Below are 27,033 nucleotides of genomic sequence, written 5' to 3'. Positions count from 1 at the left end.
CATTGTTCAACTCCCACTTATGAGTGCAAACATGCAGTGTTTGGTTTTCTGTACCTGTGTTAGTTTGCTGAGGATGATGGCTTCCAGCTTCATCCATGTCCCTGCAAAGGGCATGATCTCATTCTTTTCTATGGCTGCATAGTATTCCATGGTGTATGTTTTTGTTATCCAGTCTATCATTGATAGGCATTTGGGTTGCTTTCATATCTTTGCTACTGTGAATAGTGCTGCAATAAACATACATGTGTATGCGTCTCTATAGTAGAATGATCTATATTCCTTTGGTTATATACACAGTAATGGGATTGCCGGGTCAAATGGTATTTCTGGTTCTAAATCCTTGAGGAATCGCCACCCTGGTTGAACTAATTTACATTCCCACCAACACTGTAAAAGCGTTCCTATTTCTCCACAGCCTCATCCATATCTGTTTTTTTTTTTTGACTTTTTAATAATCACCATTCTGACTGGTATGAGATGATATCTCATTGTGGTTTTGATTTGCATTTCTCTAATAATCAGTGATGTTGAGCTTTTTTTCTTATGTTTTTTTACCACATAAATGTCTTCTTTTGAGAAGTGTCTGTCCATATATTTTGCCCACATTTGATGGAATTGTTTGTGGGGTTTTTTGTAAATTTGTTTAAGTTCCTTGTAGATTTGGGATATTACACCTTTGTCAGATGGGTAGATTGCAAAAATTTTCTCCCATTCTGTAGGTTGCCTGTTCACTCTGATGATAATTTCTTTTGCTGGGCAGAACCTCTTTAGTTTAATTAGATCCCATTTGTCAATTTTGGCTTTTTCTATCATTGCTTTTGGTGTTTTAGTCATGAAGTATTTGCCCATGCCTATGTCCTGAATGGTATTGCTTAGGTTTTCTCCTAGAGTTTTTATGGTTTGGGGTTTTACATTTAAGTTTTTAATCCACCTTGAGTTAATTTTTGTATAAGGTGTAAGAAGGGGGTGAGTGTCAGTTTTCTGCATATGGCTATCTAGTTTTCCCAGCACCATTTTTTGAATAGAAAATCCTTTCTCCATTGCTTGTTTTTGTCAGGTTTGTCAAAGATCAGATGGTTGTAAATGTGTGGTGTTATGTCTGAGGTCTAGTGTTCTGTTCCATTGGTCTATATATCTGTTTTGGTACCAGTACCATGCTGTTTTGGTTACTGTAGCCTTGTAGTATAGTTTGAAGTCAGGTAGCATGATGACTCCAGCATTGTTCTTTTTGCTTAGGAGTCTCTTGGCTATACAGGCTCTTCTTTGATTCCATATGAAATTTAAAGTAGTTTTTTCTAATTCTGTGAAGAAAGTCAATGGTAGTTTGATGGGAATAGCACTGAATCTATAGATTACTTTGGGGAGTATGGCCACTTTCATGACATGGATTCTTCCTATCCATGAGGATGGAATATGTTTCCATTTGTTTGTGTCCTTTCGTATTTCCTTGAGCAGTGGTTTGTAGTTCTCCTTGAAGATGTCCTTCACATCCCTTGTTAGCTGTATTCCTAGGTATTTTATTCGCTTTGTAGCAATTGTGAATGGGAGTTCATTCATGATTTGGCTCTCTGCTTGTCTACTTTTGGTGTATAGGAATGCTTGCAATTTTTGCACGTTGATTTTGTATCCTGAGACTTTGCTCAAGTTGCTTATCAGCTTATGGAGTTTTGGGACTGAGATGATGGAGTTTTCTAAATATAGAAACATGTCATTTTCAAACAGAGACCATTTGACTTCCTCTCTTCCTATCTGAATACCCTTTATTTCTTTCTCTTGCCTGATTGCAAGATGTTGAATTTTATCAAAGGCCTTTTCTGCACCTATTGAGATGACCATGTGGTTTTTGTCACTGGTTCTGTTTATGTGATGCATTACATTTACTGATTTGCACATGTTGAACCAGCCTTGCATCCCAGGGATGAAGTTGACTTGATAACGGTGGATAAGTTTTTTGATGTGCTGCTCTGTCCAATGCTTTCAATGGAGTTTCAAGCAGTTATAGTTACAGACACAATGGAATTCAAGTCAAACATACCTAAGAATATAATTCAAGATTTTCAAATGAATTAAATAGAGTAATATATGTTTGTCTCTTATACATTTATCTGTGGCTTTATTTAATATAATAAACATATAATAAATCCCACATATTTAAAACGTGTCATATAATAACTTATGATACATGTATACACTCATGAAACCATTACCAGAATCAAGGCAATAAACCACTCTTAAAAGTGTCCTTATGTACTTTTTTTTTTTTCTTTTGAGACAGAGTCTTGCTCTGTTGCCAGGCTGGAGTGCAGTGACATGATCTCGACTCACTGCAACCTCCGCCTTCCGGGTTCAAGCGATTCTCCTGCCTCAGCCTCCTGAGAAGCTGGGACTATAGGCGCCTGCCACCATGCCCAGCTAATTTTTTTGTATTTTTAGTAGAGACGGGGTTTCACCATGTTGGCCAGGATGGTCTCAATCTCTTGACCTCATGATCCGCCTGCCTTGGCCTCCCAGAGTGCTAGGATTACAGGCATGAGCCACTGTGCCTGGCCTATGCTACCTTTTAATCCCTCCCACCTGTACCTCCCCACCCCCTGATCCCTTTCTAGAGATAATCACTGTTTCTGCTTTCTGTCATGAGATTAGTTTGAATTTTTTATGATACTATTTGTCTAGCTTTTTCCACTCTGCATAACAATTCTGATAATCATCGATGTTGCTGCATAGATTAATAGTTGTTGCTTTTTATTGCTGAGTAGTATTCATTATAAGGATATATAACAGCAAACATGTACATATAATAGCAAATGTCCACATAGCAATGGACATTTGGGTCGATTCCAATTTTCAGCTATTATAAATAAAGTTGCTAAGAACATTCATGTAAAAGTCTTTGTGTGGACATACAATTTCATTTCTCCTGGGGGAATGTTTGGAACTTGTGGTAGATCAATGTTTACATTTTTAAGAAACTGCCAAACTATTTTATTTTAAATCCCACCAGCAATAACAAAGTTCAAGTTTCTACACATAATCACCAACTCTGTTGTCTGTCTTGCTGATTATAGTCATTTCAGTGGGTGTGTAGTGGTGTCTAACTGTAGTTTTAATTTATATTTCCCTAATGGTTAATGATGTTGAGCATATTTTCATATGTTTATTTTCCATCCATATATCTTTTGGTAAATGATCTGTTTAAATCTTTTCGCTTTTAAAAATTGGTTTATTTGCTGTCTTATTATCATATTTTGGAGTTCTTTTAATACTCTGGATATAAGTGCTTTAACAAATGTAATTTGCAAATATATTTTCCCAGTCCATGGCTAATTTTTGCATTCTCTTAATAGTGTCTTTCAAATAATTTTTTAAATTGTGACCCAGGCCAATATATCACTTTTTTCTTTTTGCGTTGTATTTTTTGATGCTATGTTTAAATACTCATGATCTAACCCAAGACCACAAAGACTTCTAAATGTTTATCTCCAGTTGTTTCATGTTTTTTAGATTTCACACTTAAGTCTAGAGACCATTTCAAGTTAATTTTTACATGTTGCAATATATGGTCAATTTCTTTTTTTTACAGATGGCTGACCAATTGTTCCAGCATCATTTACTGGAATTATTATCCTTTATTCATAGAATTGTCTTTGTTGAAAATCATTTCACTATGTATTTTGAGCTTGTTTCTGGGTTTTTTATGCCTTTCCATTGATCTAGTTCTCTATACTTATGCCAATACCACATTATTTGATTCCTGTAATAAGTCTTGAAAAACAGACATTGTAAGTCTTCCAACTTCATATAGAAATAAAACTGAATTTTATTCTTCTACCATTTCAATTTTGATTTATTTTGTCTTTCCTTATAGCATTGGCTAGAACTGCTAGTATAATGTTGAATAGAAGGAATTAAAGAGAATACCCTGCCTTGATCTTAGGAAAAAGGCACTCAGACTTTTGGTATTAAGGATGACATAGCTGTAGGCTTTTCATAGATCCTTTCATCAGGTTGAGAAATATCCTTTTCATTCATAGTTTTCAGAGAATTTTTATCAGGGATAAATATTTAATTTTGTCAGTGGCTTTTCTAGTCTCTATCAATTTAACCTATGCATTTTTTGTTTATTAATATGATACATTAAACTGATTGATTTTCAAATGTTAAATGAAACTTGCATTCCCAGGATCATCCTCACTTGATCAAGTTTTATTACCTTTTTAAAAAATGTTAATGAATTCTATTTAGAAAATTTTATTAACTGTTTTTGCATCTATGTTCATGAAGGTTATTGGTCTGTCATCTTTTTGTCCTCTAACATCTTTTTCTGGTTTTGTAATCATGGTAATGCTATTCTCATAGAATAAGTTGGTAAGTATTCCATTTTCTTCAATTTTCTACATCTGTGTAGACTTAGTATTATTTATTCCTCCAAAGTTTGTAGAATTGCCTAGTGAAGCCACCTCAGCCTGGAGCTTTCTTTGTGGGAAGGTTGTAGCAAATTCAATTTCTCTTGTAGACATAAGCCTATTCTGGCTACCTATTCCTTCTAAAGTGAACTTTGGTAGTTTATGTCTTTCAAGAAATGTGTCCATTTTATCTAAACCATCAAATTTAGAGACATAAAGCTCTTTGCACTATCCATTTATTGTCCTTTTAACATAGGTAGCATGGTATCTATGTCAGCTCTAGAATTTCTGATATTGATAATTTGTGTTCCCTCTCTGTTTTTCTAGTCAGTCTGGCTAGAGGTTTATCAAGTTTGTAAATTCATTCAAAGAACTAGCTTTCAGTGTCTGTCATTGATTTTCAGTATCATTGATTTTCTGTTTTTAAAATTTATTTCTGCTCACATAGTATTTTTCTTGTATCTGTTAACTTTGGCATTAGCTTGCACTTTTTCCTAGTCTCTTAAAATAGAATCAGAGGTCAATGATTTCAACTTTTCTTCTTTTCTAATTTAGACATTTCTGGCTATAAAATTTTCTCTAATCACTGCTTTGGCTATAGTCTACAAATTTTGATATGTGGTGTTTTCACTTTCATACTGATTTCACTTTTGATTTCTTCTTTAACTTATGGGATATGTAGAATTATATAATTTATTTTCCAAATATTTATGAACTTTTTAGGAATTTTTTGGTTAATGATTCCCAATTTAATCATATTTTTAAAGAATATACTTTATTAGATTTGAATTTAATGAAACTTGTTTTATGATCCCAAATATAGTTTACTTTAATAAATGTATTGGGTACACTAGAAAAGAATGTGTATTCTGCTCACTGAGTCTAGGGTTCTAGAAATAAAAGATCAGGTTTGTTGATGGAGTTATGAGAATATTCTACATCCTGTAGATATTCTATTTACTTATTCTATAATTATTGATAAGAAATATTGAAATCTCTGATGCTAATTGAGGATTTTTCTATTTCTTCTTGAAGTTCTGTCAGCTTTTTTTCTATTTTGAAATGTTTGTCTCTGTTATTAACTTGCTATTAACCTTTGTTATTCAATGCATAAACAATTTGGCTTATTATATGTTCAGAAATCTACTTCAATGGATATTAATATAACTACTCCAGCTTTCTTGTGATCAGTGGTAGTATGTCTTTTTCCATTATTTCACTTCTATTTATTTCTTTATATTTAAAGTGGATTTCTTGTAGACAATATAAGGTTTAGCCTTGCTTTTTTAATCCAAATTGCCAATCTCACCTCTTAATGTGAAAATTAGAGTATTCACATTCATCATGATAATTTATATTCTTGGGTTTAAATTTACCATCTTGCTATTCGTTTCCTATTTGGTTCATCTGATTTTTGCTCTCTTTTTTCTACCTTTTTTGGATTAATTTTTTTCATGATTGTACTTTATCCTCTTTGTTAGTTTATTAACTAACAAAGACTTACATATTTGTATTTATCCTTTTAGTGGTGGTACTTTAGTTTTATAGTATAGATCTTTAACTTACCACAGTCTACTTTCAAGTAATATAATCACACTTTAGGTACAATGTAAGAAGCTCACAAAGTTTACTTCAGTTTCTATCTCCAGGACTTTGTGCTACTTCTATCAAATGTTTTCCTTCTACATGTTATAAACCCTACAATACATTATTTCTATTTAAACAATAAGGGATCAACAAACTGAACAAAAATCAAAAAAAAAGTATTTTACATTTAACTACATATTTATTATTTCCAGTGTTCTTTATTCTCTTACGTGGATGTAGGTTTTCATCTAGTATCATTTTCCAAAGGACTTTTTTGTTTTAACATTTTTTATACCATGGATCTAATGACTATGAATTCTTTTGGCTTTTTTAATATTTGAAAAAATGTGTCTTTTTTTAAACATATTTTTACTATATAGAGAATTCTAAAATAACCATTTATTTCTTTCAGTAGTTTAAATATGATGTTCTGCTATCTTCTGACTTGCATTATTTCTGATAAGAAATATGCTATCATGCTTACCTTTTTTCAGCAAAATATATATAATGTTTCTTTTTTATCCTTGCCTTTAATATTTTATTTTATCACTTGTTTTAAGCAATTTGCATTGGAGCAATTATCTTCACGTTTCTTTTTTTTTTTTTTTTTTTTTTTGGAGGCAGAGTCTCGCTCTGTCGCCCGGACTGGAGTGCAGTGGCCGGATCTCAGCTCACTGCAAGCTCCACCTCCCGGGTTTACGCCATTCTCCTGCCTCAGCCTCCCGAGTAGCTGGGACTACAGGCGCCCGCCACCTCGCCCGGCTAGTTTTTGTATTTTTAGTAGAGACGGGGTTTCACTGTGTTAGCCAGGATGGTCTCGATCTCTTGACCTCGTGATCCGCCCGTCTCGGCCTCCCAAAGTGCTGGGATTACAGGCTTGAGCCACCGCGCCCGGCTCTTCATGTTTCTTATGCTTAAGGTTTTTTCATCTTCTTGGATCTCTGGATTTATGGCTTTCATTATATTTGGAAATTTTTCAGATTTTTTTTCTTTTTTTTTTTTTTTTTGTGGAGGCAGAGGTTGCTTCAGGTGGGAGTATAAATATTGTCCCTGTTATTCCATTATATCTGAAAGGAAAAATCTTATTTTAAAATCTCTCTGATATAAAAGAAAATAGAACCGAATTTGAATCTAAGCTTTACCACCTACTAATTGTTATTTAATCTCTTTAAGCTTTATTTCTCCATTTCTGAAAAAAATATGAGAATTAAATGAGATAATGTAAACAATGCATTTATAGTGCACCACATATACAAATCATGCAATAAATACTAGAAATTATATCTCTAAAACCGAAGAATCTTTCAAGGCATCAAAAACAAAGTTTAATTAATGAAAATTATTAAGAACATTTTATGAACACATCCATGCTATTTTTTGTTGTTGTTGCATGTTTTACAGAATTATCCGTTATTTCTTGCTGTGACCTAAAATCTCCTCATGTTTCAGAAAGCGACTTACTATTTTGCATTGTACTTGATCCAGAATGTGGTTGGATTTTGTCAGCTATGGAGAACATGAATGTTTTAGAATTTGTTTCTCTGAGCTTTCTCACCCTCCCCTGCCCCTTGAAAATGGTAATGACAATAGCATCTTAGAAATTCAGTGTTATTTCTTCAGAATGCTACACATGGCAGAAAAGCCCAACCCCAACCCTGGGCATCTATTCCCATCCTAATTAAAATTCCCATTACCTGTGACAGCAACTTCTTGTTTACGCTCTAGCTCAACTTCTTTGGGGCAAAGTTCGCCTTATTAAACTTTGACAGATAGTTATAGCAAATGGAAAATACACAGAATTCTTAGTTAGTAGTTTCTAAAATAATCAATTTTACTATCTTAGAAACTTTCATTTATTCAAGCTAATCTGTCAGAGCATTTGTTCTATCTTTTAAAAATTAATTATGATGCTGTCTTGTTATATTCTAAAATATGCCAAGTCCTTTGTGATTAAGAATTCTTTATTTCTGACTTGGGGAGTAATCCTTAACTCAGAAGAAAGGGAAGAAACAGCTGTGCTCCTGACAGCTAACAGCTGATTAAGAGGCTGAAAATATTTTGGAAGAAAGTCTCTTTATGAAAAAAACAAAACGCCAGCAAGATGCCAACAGCAAAGAATACTAGTAATTAGGGCTGAAATATCTTTGTTTCGTGATATAATAGATAGTGGAGGAAACTAAGGGAGAAATTGCCTGGATGTCACTCAATATGAAGAATTCATGTTTTGAGTTTTAAAATGGCCATCAGTGCAGAGTTTTTGGGTGGTAGTAGTTGTTGATAATGATGATGCACTTTCTTCTCTAGGTTGAAAAGTTTGCTATTTTATAAGCACAATGGTTGATACTCTATTAAATCCAACAGAAGAAGGTTCTATGCCAAAGCTTTCTTTTGTAAGCACCTTGTCTGTAACTTTGGTCAGATTTAGTCATCTTTTCGGAAACTTGCCACAGTTATTAAATTTAACTCAGATCACTAATTGATAAGTATTAATCTGTTGGAAAAATGTGATAAAACAAATTAAGAGAGAACTGAGCTAGAATGTAGTTTCAGGGAAGGAGAATTTTTGGAAGAAAATGAACCCTAAGATAGATTTAAAGCCTTGTATATAATTTTACCATAATTTAGGTAATTTAAAGATTTAATAATTTAGAGAATTTGGTTAATGGTATCATTAATTAAAACTAATTTTGTGAAACCCCTCATATAATAAAATAGAAGCTCCAGACTATTATGACCTGGGAAATAATTGAACAATATATTATCCATTTCTAAATTTTTAAGACGAATATAAAATTCAATTAAATAAACTGAAATAATTACCATAAAAATAATGATAATAATAATGTATTGAGAAACTATGAGATTTTTATAAGAAATTAAGCCTTATCTATAAATTTTAGAAATACCTATTACTATTTTTCATTTCCATAAAACATACTGTATTTTCAAATAAAATTAAAAATTAAAGATGTTCGTAAGTTAGAAAAAAATTTTAAGAACATCTTAATTAAGACAATGTAACTTATTGGTAAGTCTTAAAAATTGTGCAAACTAAACATTTTGTCTTGGAAACTGTAAGACAAAGGCTTAATTTTTTTATTATACTTTAAGTTCTAGGGTACATGTGCACAACATGCAGGTTTGTTACATATGTATACTTGTGTCATGTTGGTGTGCTGCACCCATCAACTCGTCATTTACATCAGGTATATTTTTTTAATTATCAAAGGTTATATTAACATACTAAACAGTGATGTTTTATTTCGTGAGATTATGTGTCATTTTAAGATACAAGCCCCTTCTAATCAGAACCAAGCTAACACAATCCATGTAAGTGGATTAATAGTCATTCCTTCATTGAGTAATTGGCCAAAAGTCTTTGGGCAAGAAAAAGACATTTTCTTGTCAATTTAAATAGAAAAATACAGGGAATATGCTGTAAAAACACAAGTACAAAATACAAGAGTGGTCTTTTTAATATTTTTATTTTCTAAAAAATTTTTATATCAATAAAAGCTATATGTAAGATATCTCATCATTAAATAATCTATAAATGTTGCCACTATGTTAGCAAGAATATATTTTGATAATTACATATAGCCAAGTAATGAGTTTTGAAACTTGACCATATTCTATAGTTCAAATTTAAAATATAAATTAAGTCTTTTTGTTAAAAACAGAAATGGGGTCTCACCATGTTGCCCAGGCTAGTCTTAAAATCCTAGGCTCAAGCAACTCTCCTACTTTGGCCTCCCAGAGTGAGGAGATGACAGGCATGAGCCACGGCACCCAGCCTGAATTAAGTCTTTCAAATAAATTCTTAGTGGATGTTGCAGTAAAATTAGTGAGGAACAGGCAACAACACAAGAACCCTTCATTGTTATAGAGTCCACTTTTGATTAATCCCATGCTAAATCATATCTGCCTGGAACTAACACTCTAGCATAGGATCCCCAGCCTTCTCATGCACACAGCACATCTCCTGGCTACCTACTACAACTTTCTCTGTCAAGGTTGCCTGTGAGTTACAGGAGCCTATGAAGAAATATCAGCTCACCCCAATTCAGCAGTTACCAGATCTTGAGAATCTTTGTTCCTTTCATGTATATATTGGTGGTGACTTCTCAGAGCCGGTAGCTCAGTACAAACTTCAGGTAGCCCAAAAAAGGGATACAAATTGGAGGCCAGTGAGCTGGATTTAGATGAAAAAGGAGTTTTTGTTTGGCTAGTACTGTGTTCTTGAAAAACATCTAAACTGGCATGGCTGTATGGGAAGCACCCAGATCCTGTTCTCTATAGCCTCTTTCATGCTCTGTTGCCTCACCCCCAGGTGAGTTCCACATGTATGTGCTTGCCCAGCTTGAAGGTACTGACATTCAGAACACCTGCAGAAGGAGCATGGTTCCAGTCCATCTCCTTAGCAAGTGATCAAGTAGATGCCACAGTGACTTTTCTGCCCTCCAGATCTCATGGCCCCATAAATTCAATCACAGAAACAGAAATTCACTTGAGGCTACCTAACAGCAACATCATAAAATGATTCATGGTGGAATCTACTAGAGGTAAACACAACTAATAAACATTATTAAAAATATAAATAAAACATAACATAAAAGGCCTTAATAAGTAAAGATATGAAGTTTCTGGATAGAAAGCTCATTTAAAAAAAATAGCTCAACTGAGGTATACTTTAAGGATACCACAATTAATAAAATGGATAAAATTATTCCATTTTAAGTATACAGTTTGAACAAAATTAATTCATTTTAAGTGTACAACTCAATAATTTTTAGTAAACTCACACAGTTTGACTAGCATAACCCAAGTTCATTTTTAGGCTTTTTTTATTTATTTTTTTTTTTGGAGACAGAGTCTCACTCTGTTGCCCAGCCTGGAGTGCTGTGGTACAATCTTGATTCACTGCAACGTCTGCCTCCCAGGTTCAAGTGATTCTCCTGCCTCATCCTCTTGAGTAGTTGGGATTACAGGTGTGCACCACCACACCCAGCTAATTTTTGTATTTTTCGTAGAGGCGGGGTTTGCTCCATGTTGGCCAGGCTGGTCTTGAACTCCTGACCTCAAGTGATCTGCCTGCCTCAGCCTTCCAAAGTCCTGGGATTACAGGCATGAGCCACCAGCACCTGGCTTTATGTTTAGGCTTAATATAATTTTATTTAAACTCGTAGCAGGAATGGTTTTTAGGAAATAGAATAGGAACTTGACAAAACTCTTCTAAGGTTCGTTTGAGAGAACGATGTGTAAAAGTGAACAAAAACGTTTAGGAAAAGAAGAGTGATGAGGGCTAATTTACCCCCAAAATTAACACATTTACAAAATGTTACCTTTATATTCTAAAGGTAGTGTGGTACTGGCCCAAAATTGATCAGTAGAGTCTATAGTCAAGGAGTGGATCCTACAAGATATACATATATTTTGTACGTTTGCTTGTTTTGTAGAGACGGTCTCATTCTGTCACCCAGGCTAGAGTATAGTGGTGCAATCATAGCCCACTGGACTCAAGCAATCCTCCCGCCTCAGCCTCTTGAGTAGCTGGGACTACACGGTTGCATATAATAATTTTTAATAGATAAATATCACTTTTCAAATTAGTAAAGGGAATTTTATTTAATAAATAGTGTGTGTTTCATTAATTTTTGGAAAAATTTTTAACCTTAACTTACATCAGACCTAATAGTACTCCAAATGGTTTAAAGACTTAAAATTACAATAAGGATTTTTTAAAACACAAGAGCAATGTAAGTCATAGATTTGATAACATAAGCATTGAAAATTCATATATATGAATTTTTATTTTAGGGAGGTGTCTAATACACTTATACTAAAATGGATATAAATTATCCATTTTAAATGTACAATTATACACAAAATGGATCAATTCTATCCATTTTGTTAATGGAGGCACATTTATAAACAATGACCATATGATTATTAAGTGACAGAACTAGGGTCTGTGCTCTCAACCAATATCCTAATCACCTCCCTAAGATAAAAATTGTATCAAGTCTAAAAGTGAACTTGGGTTATACTGGTCAAATTGTGTAAGTTTACTAAAAATTATTGAATTGTACATTTAAAACGCATTCATTTTGTACATTTTATTAGAGGCACACTGAAAAACAAAATTAAACAAAAAAAAAAGGTAGAAAGAGTTTTCATAAGTAGGACAAATGTTTATAAGCCTAATATAGAGAAAACTCCAACAAGTCAACAAGAGAAATACAGATCCAGATAGAAAACTGAGTGTCACTTTTTGGATTCTCCAGAAAGCAACATGGAGATGAAGTTCAGTGTTTAAGACATTTATTTGCAAGTGTGGAAGATGGGACAGGATAGCACAATGAGGCAGGAGAAATTGAGATGTGATATGCGGTCTGATAGCTTCAGCTAATCCCACGGTGAGGCTGAGAGGAAGGATTGGGCTCTAGATCTAGAATGGCCATACACGATTGTCTCAAACTGGCCCAAGATGTTCCTTCCTGTTTACAGTCATGTACTACATTAAGGACACTTTGGTTAACAACAAATACCATATATAACGGTGGTACCACAAGATTATAATGGAGCTGCCCTGTTCGGGAGTGCCATATGTTATCTTTTATATTACATTTTTACTATACCTTTTCTACGTTTAGATACACAAATCCTTACCATTGTGTTACAGTTGCCCACAGTATTCAATACAGGAACATGCTGTACAGGATTGTAGCCTTAGAGCAACAGTCTGCCATCCAGCCGAGGTGTGTAGTAGGCTTTACCATCTAGGGTCGTGTAAGCACACTCTGTGGTGTTCACAGAATGACAAAATGGCCTAATGACACTTTTCTCAAAATACATTCACGGCATCAAGCAACATATGACTCTACTTCCATATCTATCATTCATTGTACTTCAGCTACCCTAAGAAGGGGCATGATCTCAGGCCAGGCAGCCTCTGCAGTCAAATAATCCCTGAAGGCACTAACACCGAAGGATGTCCACTCTTAGATCTTGGGGCACAAAAGTTTGCTTGACATTGGTCCTTGGGCAGCTCATCTCCATGCCTACCACAATGGATACATAATATGACCAGAAAACTGGTAATCATACACAAAAATAAAGAGGGCCAGGCGCGGTGGCTCACACCTGTAATCCCAGCACTTTGGGAGGCCAAGGCAGGTGGATCACGATGTCAGGAGTTCAAGACCAGCCTGACCAACATGATGAAACCCCGTCTCTACTGAAAATACAAAAATTAGCCGGGTGTGGTGGCACGTGTCTGTAATCTCAGCTACTCAGGAGGCTAAGGCAGGAGAATCGCTTGAACCTGGGAGGCAGAGGTTGCAATGAACCAACATCATGCCATTGCACTCCAGCCTGGGAGAGAGAGGGAGACTGTGTCTCAAAATAAATAAATAAATAGGAAGAAACAGAAGTAACAATGTTCAATTTCACTAATAATAAAAGTAATGCAAATCAAAATAATGGTAATATACCACCTTGCCTATCAAGTTGCCAGTCATTTACAATATTAATAATAGCAAACACGTATCATGTAGTTGGTATGTGCCAGGGGCTACATTAAGAGCTACAGATCTACTATCTCACTTAGTTCTCACAACACCATAAAATCTGCACTATTGTTTCAATCTTAATATTGCAGATAAAGAAAGTAATACACAAAAAGCTTAAATAAGTTGGTAAAGACCACACAGTTACTAAGTGACAGAATTGGGGTCTGTGCTCTTAACCAATATCCTCATCACCTCCCTAAAATAATAACTGGCAATCATTGCAGGGAGCAGCAAGGCCAGTGCTGGCTAATCTACCACTGGGGAAAGTGCACGCAGAGACAAACTTTCTTAACAATAATTAAATAATATTGCCTTGAAAATGTTCCTATCCAATAATCCTACTTCCAGAAAATTGTTCTAAGAAAATAATCAGAATTGTGGTCAGTTATTTCTGCATAAGAATATTTCTAGCAACATTATTTCTGTTATTGAAGAAAGTTTAGACATCTAATAAATAAAATATGGTACATCCACATGATGAAATATCCTGCAACCATTAGAAATATTATATTAAAGAATATTTGAAGTTGAGGAAATACTTAGGATTGAATGTTTAGTTTTTTTGTTTTTGTTTTTTTAAGGCAAGAGGTAAACTAACACGTGCATTCTGGTCCTAACTATGTACATACATGTGCATACACACACACAAAATTAGAAGAAAATATACTAAAAGTTAATGGATATATCTTAATAGTAGGATTACAAGTCATTCCTGCTTTATTTTTTGTATTTCTCTTTTTCAATTTTCTGCAATAAATTTAAATTGCCTTCATAATAAGAATAAAATGCTATATGTTGGTATACAACTAATCTTGTGATTTTAAAAAATGGGAATATTCACAGAAAAAGTATCCAGAATATATTAATAGTTTGATAAGTCTGTAGCTAAATCTCACCAGATGGATGCAAATACTGACATAGAGCCATATTAGTAAGCTGACATTTTCACCATGCCATATTGAAGGACAAGAAACCTAAACATTTCTTCGGCCAGTCTTCTCCAGGTCATCTCAGGGTGTGTTTTTGGCCTGATTACACTATGTGGGACTGACAGGCGGCTTCTTGGTGAGGCACCTGAAGAATCTTGTTCTCTGAACTCCGATTCTCTGTTATATAAGCACTTAGTTATCAGGGTAGAGACAATTAGCGCAAGATTGAGACTTTTTTTTCAGACAGGTTGAAGATAAACCCAGAAACCTTTCAAGTTTTCTTTAAAATATTACTGTAATGATCAAGAAGTTTTGTTGTTGTTGTTGTTGCTGCTGCTGCTGCTGCTGCTATTGATCTTAACCATAGAACCAGTCTGGAGAATAAAATTCTCCAGTCTGGAGAATAAAGTTCATGATAAAAATTAGATGTCTTTGACAATGAGCTGAGCCACCACACATATCTGATATCCCTTTATGACATTTTCAATAATGAGATAAATTCAAGGTTATGAGATAACTGCCAGGCCAGCCAATGCTTTCATGTGAACGGTTAGTTTTCAAATATACTGCATGTAATATACCCAATACAATGTAACAAACACTTTTCTGGAATAACAATGTAATTCCTAGATAAAGCACCAATGTTAAAAGATACACCTTGTCCTATGTTCACCTCCTTCACATACTATTTTAACCCATATCAGATACTGTTCAGTTTCTCATTCAAACAATTCTAAAAGGTAGGTTAGGTTGATGTTAAAATTCCTGGGAACTGTGGGATAGGATAAGTTTGTGTATTAACAGCAAACCCTTAGATAATGATAATTATGTCTGAGGCATGCTTCTAGTACCATTGTATGCATTAACTCATGTAAGCTTCACAATCACCGTATGAGGAAAAGGATATTACAGATGGGGAAACTGAGTCACAAAATGGTTAAGTAACTTGTCCAGCAGGAAATCCAGGCAGTTTAATGCCAGAGCCCATACTTTTACCCACTTATTATGCTGCAATCTACAAGTTTAAAATAATAATTCAATTTAGGATCTTCAGGGACAGCTAAAAGCAGTAATGTTAGATTACCATCCTTAATTCTCAAATATTGACTCCGGCAATAACACCTAACGTCTCTTAGCAACATGTATACCATTCTTTTCTGTAGATGACATTTTTCATAACAGTCAGCCTATGAGATACACATTCAAGGGAAGTGGATTTCATTAACAGGTTGGCTCTTACTCCACTTATCTACTAGAACAAAAGGAATGTTCCAAGCTCTGCAGGTAAGATGTAGCAGTACTGAACCAGGTGGCATGACCTGCCACCCCCAATTCTTGGGAAGTCAGTCAGTTATGTGGTGCCCACTCTGAAGTGACAAACTTAGACCGAGTCCTGATGGCTTCAGCCAGCTCTCGTTTTTGAGCTGCCCGTTGTATTAATCTTTCGATGTTCCCCAGAGACTTTCGATGTTCCCCAAGCTGCCTGCTCCTCCCACGTCTGCCAGTGATAACTACTATGCTCATCATCAGACTCTGGAAAACTACCCAGAGTCCCAGAAACTGTTCCAATAAAATTGTGAGAGTATGTTGTGGAAATGACATTTATTACTATTTGGTAAACTTTATCAGGGACATTTTCTATTTTCATTACTTTCAATAGCAAAAGCTGCAATTACTTTTGCACCAAACTGTACTCTTGAACTTTTTCTTCTTTTGTTTTGTTTTACCTGAACTACTACATTTTCACAAGGCAAAACATTAAAAGTGCTCGCTTGTCAATAATAACCCTTTAGTTCTTTCTGTATTCATCCATTCTCACACTGCTACAAAGAACTACCTGAGACTGGGTAATTTATAAAGAAAAGTGGTTTAATTGACTCACAGTTCCACACACTGTACAGGAAGCATGGCTGGGAGGCCTCAAGAAACTTACAATCATGGCAAAAAGGAAAGGGGAAGCAAGCGTGCCTTCACATGGCGGCAGGAGAAAGAGAGAGAGCAAAGGGAGAAGTGTCACTCACTTTTAAACCATCAGATTTGGCGAGAACTCACTCACTATCATGAGAACAGCAAGGGCAAAATCTGTCCCTGGGATCCAATCACCTCCCACGAGGTCCCTTCCCCAACACTGGGGATTACAATTCAACATGAGATTTCGATGAGAACACAGATCCAAACCACACCAGTTCTACTTCCTAAATTTCACACTGATGGACCTGAAACATCACCCTATCTCAAGGTTGCACTTTTTGAGGGTAGAATCTGTATTTCGCACCCATTAGCCTACAAGTACATGATGAGTATCACCCCTCATAAACTGAACTGATTTGAAAATGGTGTGAAAATGTCCTGTGTTCCCCTGACTCTCAGGCAAGAACAATTGAACAGGCACAATGGCTAAATCCAAACAGAGTCCTACTTCTCAGGTATTTTTGAGACACACTTTAAGGCAGTACCCTAGATAGAGTCTTTACTGGGATTAATAAAAATATCAATCTTGATTAAACCAAGAGGTGCCATTGGAAGGTTTCAAAGTAAACTTTATATATAATGCAATCCTACAATATAGCTCAGAAGAAAAAATTAATTTCAGTGTTAACCCAAATAGCTTTGCAGTTCAAGCAGTAAAAATCATGTCCAGATTTGCCCCTGTACTCCTAGACATGGCCAAACAATTCCTTCTTGGTAGAGCTGCTCTTTGAAAAGATAAAGAGCTCTGTCTGTCACTGCCAATAAATATCTCTACAAAAGCTCTAATTCCAGGAAGTACTTTAGAGCCCCTAGGAAGATAAAAGCAACTCCCCATTGAGGAGAGAATCTTAAAAATGCCCAGCAGCACCCTGGAGAGCAGCTCAGGAGTCCAAGCTACTGGAAACTGTGTTCTGAGGGATTTTAGGAAGAAACATCCCCCTCTAGGACTCTAAGACCTTAAGGAGCCACCCAACAGGCCATTTGGATATTAAGAGGATCTTTTACTTGGAAACTTCTGTTTCTTACTTGGTAAGAGAGTGGGGAAAACATCAGGAGCAAGAAAAAGAAAAAGATTAAAAAGGGAAAAGAGGAAAAACCGAAGGGAGAGCACCCATTATTTCCAGGCACTATGTGAGACGCTTTACAAGTCTTGCTTCATTTAATCCTCATATCACTGCTATGTGAGGATTGGTATAAACTCCATCTTATGCATGAGGAAATTGACAACCAAAAGGATTAAAAAGAAAAAAAAAAAAAACTTGCCCTATGTGAAATATCTTGTAAGAGTCAATGTCAGGTCTGTGAATTTTTTACCATACTACATTGCCTTTCCCATCTGCCTTATTTGTCTCTATATGACCAGAAATCTGTTTGCTTTTTTCCCCTTACACATTATGCTGCAGGAGCAGAAAATTAATTATCTTCTTGGAAGTCTACCTGGTAAGATTGGTGTTTTAGAAAAACTGAATTGTCGGCAAAGGAAGAGTCCCTGAAATGCAGTACCCATTGGCATGGCTGTGATCTGGGTGTATCGAAATATTTAAACCTAATTTTCAATCTCCATTGCCCAGCTAATGCCATTGACTTGAGCTTTTTTCCAGGGCCTCCCTGACACTCGTTACCCACATCCTTCAGCTCAAAGCTTCCTATCTCAGTCTTACTGTTGATATAACAAATAGCTCCACCAGAACATCATTTCCCAATCCCAGACATTTATCACTTCTTTGAATTGTATCTTTACCATTCTCCATCTCTTCTTGTAAGCTTTTAACATAAGTTTCTCATGTGTTATACTAATATAATTTATTCACTTTTATTAAAGGCAGGATTCATAAGCTAAACAACTAAGGAAAAGAAGGAAGGAAGGGAGAAAGATAAAAACATTTCCTGAATTTTTGCAGTGTTTTCCCTCCTGTGGATCTGTTTACTTATTTAATCATGGAAATTTTAGAAATTGAATTTTAGATATATAGTTCAATTCCTTTGCTATATATATGCAGAAACTTCAGCAAAATTATACAACTAAAGGTGGGGTTGAAGCTATTTTGTCACAATTACATCACTGATTTTTCTCCCTATTATGATTGTATTCCCAGAAACAAACCACCTGAGTTATGTATAGCCAAGGTTTATGATACAGATATTTTGTTAGCTATGTAGATATTATGAAATATGTTACTTAATACTATAACTCAAGAAATTATTGCTTTATTCAATCATATACATTGAATTTCTAATTATAATAATCTCAAAAGTATTTTAAGCTTAATCATCAATAATGTCTTCTTTATAGAAGTAAAGCTGGTGTCACTGGAATTCTGAGTAAACTTACAGACACATAGAATCAGTTTCTCAAGACCTATGGCTGTTTAATCAAACGGCCATAGAAGACCTTCTGGATTCTTTCTGCTTTTCTGAATTCTAAAATGCAATAGAAATAAGAGACACAGTATTTCTATCTTTGAAGCAAGCAAAGCACCTTAGTGTACATTTTTTAAATTTCTGTTTTGTGCTTCTCACTTTTTATATAAACTATTTTTAAAACTAAAATGGAGAGAAGATCAGATTTTTGCAGAGTGCACAATTCTGAGATGAAAAGTGAAGGTTAGTTGCAAAGGATGTTCCCTGCTTCACACTTCCTTTGTAATTAAGTAAGGTGAACCTCAAACAGAAGCTGTAGAATAACAGCCGCGTGCGCGCATGCACACACACACACACACACACACACACACACACACACCCCTGACATAAACTACTGCATTCCATTGTCATCAAAAATGTAAGGCTTAGCTGTCCCGAGGGCAAGCAAAATGAGCTTCTCAGCTACTCATCTGGGTTTCAGAATGGCATCTTGACAAGTGGATATTCTTCAGTACACAAAACAGCTCCACAAGTAAAAACCAGTTCAAAGACACCCTTTGCAGAAAGACGTCCTTTGCAGAAAGCCAGTTCACTATTTTGACAAAAGGATTATTTAAACACTAAATTACAGTCGAGATTTGTGAAAGATGTTAGTGAAATTCTCTCCTGCTGCTCCTTTTACAGAATTTCTTTGTTTCTGGTACTCTAATTAAATTAATTACATTTTAAAAAGTTGTCATAATTTTGGGGTGTTACTATTTACCCTTCTTGCAATGTCAAATGGCACCATTATATTGCTAAGAGTTAAGCATATTCTACCCACAAATAAGTGTGTGAATATTCTTTGATCCAAAGAGGTTATAAAATATACTGTTATGGTGCCTATGTTTAGCTATTAAATCTTAGTAAATGATTTAAACAGCTCCATTTGAAGTCATATTAACACACCAAAGATTGTGCACTTCCTGAGGATTCTGACTTGTTGAGCTACTACAGCAATAGACTTTCTTTCATCATACTGAACTCTTTTTATTTTCTTCCTGTTCACTATGTCTTTATATTCTATTTGAAATACAGACTATTTTATCATTTCTAAATCATTTTCTTGCTTTATGGATTTACCTAAAACATTCCTTGCTTCAAAATTGAGATGCCTTTCTTATTTAAGATATGTGTTTCATATATATAGATGAAAATCATATATATATAGAATGTTTTATTTTCTAATATGTCGGCCTGATACATAGAAAAGAGACTAATGCTAAAACTTTAGGTGCCATGATCATTTTTCAGTTTCATGCATTTTTGTATTATTTGTTTATATAGTAGTTGTGCCTCTGCTTTTAGTTCCTGTTAATTTATCCATCTTTTTTTCCTATCTGAGGAAGAAGGAAGTTTTTCTTTTGAAGTGAGCATTATATTTTTGGGAGGGGGGTAACTGTGATGTGCAGCTCCTCTATTGCCCATGAAGCAGTTCGAAATTCTACAAAAAACAATTAGTTTCTAACATACTCAAGTTGATTAATATGATTTGGCATTACTTCATATTGAAATTTTATTTTAAAGTGCCATTTCTGTTTTAAGCTACATATGCAGTTTCACATTAGTTGAAGTAAAATAACTCTCACCAAACAACATCAATTCAAAATTTAGTAATGACAATATATTGAGCATAGTTGAGATTCATTAAGAGTACAGATTATTTAAAATCACTAAAATGAATAGTCTTGAAAAATTTTCCCCCCATTTTTCCTTTTTCTAATCAATTATGATGAGAAAATGTTGAAAATCCCAACAAAATGCAAACCAAGCCACTTTTTAACAACAAACAAATAACACACACAATAAAACCACTTCCATACACTGGGTAACACACAAATATTTGTTAAAAACAAAACTATATTATTATCTTCTATCCTCAAATTTACTTTCTTGAAAGCGAAACTACGTCATTGCCTATTTTCTATAACTCAAGCTTTCATTTTTGTAATAAAAACTGCTGTTTCAACCTTTTCTTAGTTTCTTGGGTTATTCTCTCTGTCTGTAAGAATTGTTCAGCTTCTACTGACCTAGGTAACACCTGCTCATGTCAAAACTTAACTCAGGAGTCATCTCCTACAAGAAGTTCTCCATAAACCCCAAGAGTAGGTGATTTTTCTCCTATTTGTCCCCATATGACCCCACATTTCTCCTCACCCAGGGTATGAGCTCTTCAAACCTACCACAGTGTCTAGTTCATAGTAGGCATTCAAGGAATGTTTACTGTTTATTAACAATTCTAAACTCGGTACCTTAGGTAATAGTAACAGCTAAGCTCTCACTTTTAGGTAGCTGTGACTGTACAAATCATTCATTACATATTAGTTTTTCTAATTCAGTGGTTCTCAATGTGTGTTCTCCACATCAACATCAACATTGCCTGGAAACCTGTTACAAATGTAAATTCTTGGGCCCTACCCCAGACCTAACAAATCAGCAGCTCTGTGATTGGGTCTTTTTAATCAACGTTTCAACAAGCTCTCCAGATGATTCTGATACCTGCTAAAGTTTCAGAAATACTGCTCCAACTAGAAATGAATATTTGTTCCTTAAAAGGAGTTGTTTTATAAAAACAAATCAGTGTGAAAATGAGAATTTACCTTCTAAAACAATAAAAGGATGACCCAGGCTGGAGTGCAGTGGCATGATCTCGGTTCACTGCAACTTCTGCCTCTCAGGTTCAGGTGATTCTCCTGCCCCAGCCTCCCAAGTAGCTGGGATTACAGGCGCCTGCCACCACACCAGTTAATTTTTATATGTTTAGAAGAGATGGGGTTTCACCATGTTGCCCATGCTGGTGTCAGACTCCTGACCTCAGATGATCCACCTGTCGCAGCCTTGCAACGTGCTGGCATTAGAGGCATGAGCCACCACGCCCGGCCACTAATGCCATTTTGAGACTTCTTTGGGTATATGTTCTAATTTTAGGCCCTTTACTAAAGTGCTCGTAATATGAGAATTTAATCAGGGTGAAATGAAGAAAAAATTTAAAAACTAAATATATTCAGGAATAAAAAAAAATACAGTGAAGAAAATGAATACCCGCATCACGTTACTAAAACAAGGTCTGTAACAGAACAGTGAGTGACAAATTCACTATGGATCATCTAGCAACCCTATTTCTGTGAGGCCTAGATGAATACAACGTACCATGATGGCAAGTGGACTGAGTTCTTACCATTCATTTATCATAAAGTGTCTGGTTATATAAACAGAGCTAGCATCAACTCAAAATGAAAAAGGAAATGTGTACAATTATCAACACAGAAATATTTAAATTCTCATGTTTACTCAATGATAGGGGCTTCATTTGTGTTTTGTTTTTTGTTTTAATTGAATTATCCAGAAAACTTTTCCTCAGTGCTCTACTCCACATGGCCTTTGGAGCACAAACTAATTCGGGGAAACATTTTAGATGAGCCTGAAGTTCATCCAGTACATTACCAAAAATAACAGAGATAAGGCAAGAACAAGACAATAAAAGAGCTATTTAAGGGAGTGATCACATCCTAAGTAAGAAAAAATTAAAATAATACCCTAATATTAATATAAGCAATTGTAGAGGTAAACATATATTATCCCATGTTGCCAGGAGCTTGCATTTAACTCTGTGGAACAATTAGGAAATAACTTTCTCATTTCAGAGGCAAAAGTTGAGACCAATAAGGCAGGTCTTCTGGTTGTTTGGTTATTGATTTTCTAATCCAATCGTAAAGCTCTGACTTAAAGCAGAGATTGACTATCAGTTAGCAGTGTTCATTAAGTTTCACAAACACAGAGTCTAAGAAGCTAAGTAATTTCAAGACATAAATTAATGAAAAGAAAATACATACCTCATACATTTCCTTTAATTTCACAAAGTGACATTTGAGAGCTATGCATTATTTTAACTATTACATTATTGAGTGGTAATTAATTTGAAGTGCAAAAGTTTGCTGGAATTCGTGAACAGATGCCTCAGATGCAGTCGACTGCTTCCCTCTTCTGGCCAAAAGTGGAGGGAAGTTTGACTTTTATTACTGGAATCTGAACAGAATTGTCTTCATGAGCGACTCTAAAATCAGGTCTTAAACAATGAAAATTTACTATACTTTCTATCAGCAGGATAAAATGCAATATAATTCAGAAAGCATAGGTTAAACTATCCAGAAATTATTTGTAGGCAATTTCTTTGAGCTTTTCATTGGTAAAAAATTTTCAAGTGTAAAGAGATTTAAATCTGTGTTTGCCGAACAGTCTTCAGAATAGGAAATGGTGGATTTCATCGTTCTTGGGTCACTGGGGGTTAATATATTTTGATTGTCAACTAAAATTATTCATAGATAGTGGAATGAGCATTGGTGATTCTTACAGGGGAAAAAATGAGAAATTACAAAGATAAACTCCAGAGATTTCTATCACAGGTTCCAGAATAAAATGCAATTTCTCTTCATGATCTTGCTAAGCTTTGCAAATGTTATGAAGCGCAATGACAAGATTAAATCATCAGATCAAGAGACTCAAAAATATCCCCTTAATTGGGATAATTTAAATAATTTAAATCTCCCTATAGGTTGTAATATAGACATAGACCCCCCCCAATGACTGAAAAAAAATCTATTACAGAAAATTTTGAGAAAAAATAAACTCTTATAAAAAGGCTTTCATAAAATATTCTTTGCCTAATTTATACAATTACAAATCTGTATGCATATAGACAAATCTATGGACAAATCTCATTCCAGATTTCATTTAAAAGGATGAAGACTGGAGATATATATATGTATATTTAACTTGGAAAGGAGATTTTTTATATATATAACATATACAATATTAATTTGGAAAGGAGAGCTGTATTTCCCATAAAGGGTTGCAGCCTGCAGGGTGGCCAGGCTGTCTGATGGGCTGGGAAGCACAGCATCTGGCCAGAAGCCAGAAAAGACATTTTGAGGGAGGAGAAAGGGGGACAAGAATTCATGCTGAATGGGGTGGCTAAATATACATATTTAATGAGCTATAGGAGGTGAATGAATATTTATGATAGGAGAAACATGTGCACGTGCAATAGAGCGATATGCTCCTTCATGGGTCCCATGTACCAAAAATGGCAGCATTAGCATGATCTCAGGGAGTTTTCCACCCTGGGATGGCAAAAGGTGAAGAGAGGGCAAAAAAGCATCATTTTTTGAGGACAGCATCATCCTGATACCAAAACCTGGCAGAGACACAACAAAAAAAGAAAACTTCAGGCCAATATCCCTGATGAGCATCAGTGCAAAAATCCTCAACAAAATAAGGGCAAACTGAATCCAGCAGCACATCAAGAAGCTTATCCACCACGATCAAGTTGGCTTCATCCCTGGGATACAAGACTGATTCAACATATGCAAATCTATAAACATAACCCATCACATAAACAGAACCAATGTCAAAAACCACATGATTATCTCAACAGATGCAGAAAAGGCTTTCAATAAAATTTGACATTCCTTTATGTTAAAAACTCTCAATAAACTAGGTATTGATGTAACATATCACAAAATAATAGAAGCTATTTATGACAACTGCACAACCAATATCATACTGAATGAGCAAAAGCTGGAAAGCATTCCTTTTGACAACCAGTACAAGACAAGGATGCCCTCTCTCACCAGTCCTATTCAACATAGTATTGGAAGTTCTGGACCCGGGCAATCAGGCAAGTGAAAGAAAGAAAGGGTATTCAAATAGGAAGAGCAGCAGTCAAACTGTCTCTGTTTGAAGATGACATGTTTCTATATTTAGAAAACCCCATCATCTCAGCCCAAAAACTCTTTAAGCTGATAAGCAACTTCAGCAAAGTCTCAGGATACAAAATCAATGTGCAAAAATCACAAGCATTCCTATACACCAATAAGTGGTGTAGAGTTAATTTTTGTATAAGGTGTAAGGAAGGGGTCCAGTTTCAGTTTTCTGCATATGGGTAGCCAGTTTTCCCAGCACCATTATTAAGTAGGAAATCCTTTTCCCATTCCTTGTTTGTGTCATGTTTGTCAAAGATCAGATGGTTATAGATGTGTGGTGTTATTTCTGAAGTTTCTCTTCTGTTCCATTGATCTATATGTCTGTTTTGGCACCAGCACCATGCTGTTTTGATTACTGTAACCCTGTAGTATAGTTTTAAGTTAGGTAGCATGATGCCTCTCACTAGTCAAAGCATGTTGAGAGAGCAGAGAGCCAAATCATGAATGAATTCCCATTCACAATTGATACAAAGAGAATAAAATACCTAGGAATACAGCTAACATGGGATGTGAAGGACCTCTTCAAGGAGAACTACAGACCGCTGCTCAATAAATAAGAGAGGACATAAACAAATGGAAAAACATTTTGTCCTCATGAATAGGAATAATCCATATCATGAAAATGGCTATACTGTCCAAAGTAATTTACAGATTCAACACTATTCCCATCAAACTACCACTGACATTCTTCACAGAATTAGAAAATTTCATATGAAACCAAAAAACAGCCCATATAGCCAAGACAATCCTAAGCAAAAAGAACAAAGCTGGAGACATCATGCTACCTAACTTAAAACCATACTACAAGACTACACTAACCAAAACAGCCTGGTACTGGTGCCAAAACAGACATATGGATCAATGGAACAGAAGAGAAACTTCGGAAATAACATCACACATCTACAGCCATCTGATCTTTGACAAACCTGACAAAGACAAGGAATGGGAAAAGGATTTCCTACCTAATAAGGTGCTGGGAAAACTGGCTACTCATATGCAAAAACCTGAAACTGGACCCCTTCCTTACACCTTATACAAAAATTAACTCAAGATGGATTAAAGATTTAAATGTAAAACTCAAAAACCATAAAAACCCTAGGCAATACCATTCAGGAAATAGGCATAGGCAAGAATTTCATGACAAAAACAGCTAAAGCAATTGTAACAAAAGCCAAAATTGACAAATGGGATCTAGTTAAACTAAAGAGCTTCTGTACAGCAAAAGAATCTATCATCATAATTAACAGGCAACCTACAGAATGGGAGAAAAGTTTTGCAATGTACCCATCTGACAAAGGTCTAATATCTAGAATCTACAGGGAACTTAAACAAACAACCCCATCAAAAAGTGGGCAAAGGATATGAGCAGACACTTCCCAAAAGAATTTATGCAGCCAACAAACATATGAAAAAAAGCTCAACATCACCGATCATTAGAGAAATGCACATCAAAACCACAATGAGATACCATCTCACACCAGTCAGCATGGTGATTATGAAAAAGTCACCAAACAATAGATGGTGGCGACACTGTAGAGAAATAGGAACACTTTTACACTGTTGGTGGGAATGTAAATTAGTTCAACCATTGTGGAAGACAGTGTGGCGATTCCTCAAGGATCTAGAACCAGAAATACCATTTGATCCAGCAATCCCATTACTGGGTATATACCCAAAGGAATATAAATCATTCTACTATGAAGACACATGCACACGTATGTTTATTGCAGCACTGTTTACAATAGCAAAGACATAGAACCAACCCAAATGCCCATCAATGATAGACCAAATGAAGAAAATGGTACATAAACACCATGGACTACTATGCAGCCATAGAAAGAAATGAGATCATGTCCTTTGCAGGGACATGGATGAAGCTGGAAGCCATCATTCTCCACAAACTAACACAGAAAACAGAAAACCAAACATCACATGTTCTCACTCATAAGTGAGAGTTGAACAATGAGAACACACGGACACAGGGAGGGGAACACCACACACTGGGGCCAGTTAGGGGATGGGGGAGAGGGGAAGGAGAACATGAAGATAAATAGCTATTGCATGCAGGGCCTAAAACCTAGATGATAGGTTGATAGGTGCCGCAAACCACCATGGCACACATACATAACAAACCTGCATGTTCTGCACATGTATCCCAGAACTTAAAGTAAATTTAAAAATAAATAAATACAATAGCAAAATAAAAAAAGTCTGACAGCCAATTTAAATGTTCTAGGCCAGATGGGAATGGAGTTGGACAGGCAGGCATCAACCTTTAAAACAAGGTAATGAATTTTAAAGATTTGTGATTGATGTAAGAACCAAAAAAAAAAAAAAAAAAAGCCAAAAAGCAAGGTTTTTGAAGTTATATGCGAGAATAAGAAATTGTATTAAAATTAAAATTTGTGGA

General features: G+C 35.2%; 2 long non-coding RNA genes across 2 annotated transcripts in view; both read right to left on the bottom strand.

Annotated features, from left to right (window-relative positions):
* LOC117086707 overlaps window positions 1-27,033 on the bottom strand; it is a 310,696-nt gene that overhangs the window by 216,621 nt on the left and 67,042 nt on the right. The gene's annotated exons all lie outside the window — the stretch shown is intronic.
* Window positions 124-12,864, bottom strand: LOC117086708. The gene is made up of 3 exons (XR_004438541.1): window positions 12,638-12,864; window positions 7,418-7,424; window positions 124-134 (listed from the first exon to the last, which is right to left on the bottom strand). It is a non-coding gene; the product is annotated as an uncharacterized LOC117086708 (long non-coding RNA).

Source organism: Trachypithecus francoisi, unplaced genomic scaffold, assembly GCF_009764315.1.
Source record: "Trachypithecus francoisi isolate TF-2019V2 unplaced genomic scaffold, Tfra_2.0 Lachesis_group10, whole genome shotgun sequence".
Lineage (NCBI taxonomy): Eukaryota > Metazoa > Chordata > Mammalia > Primates > Cercopithecidae > Trachypithecus > Trachypithecus francoisi.
The sequence above is the reverse complement of the archived record's forward strand: the minus strand, read 5'-3'. Positions and strand labels throughout refer to the sequence as shown.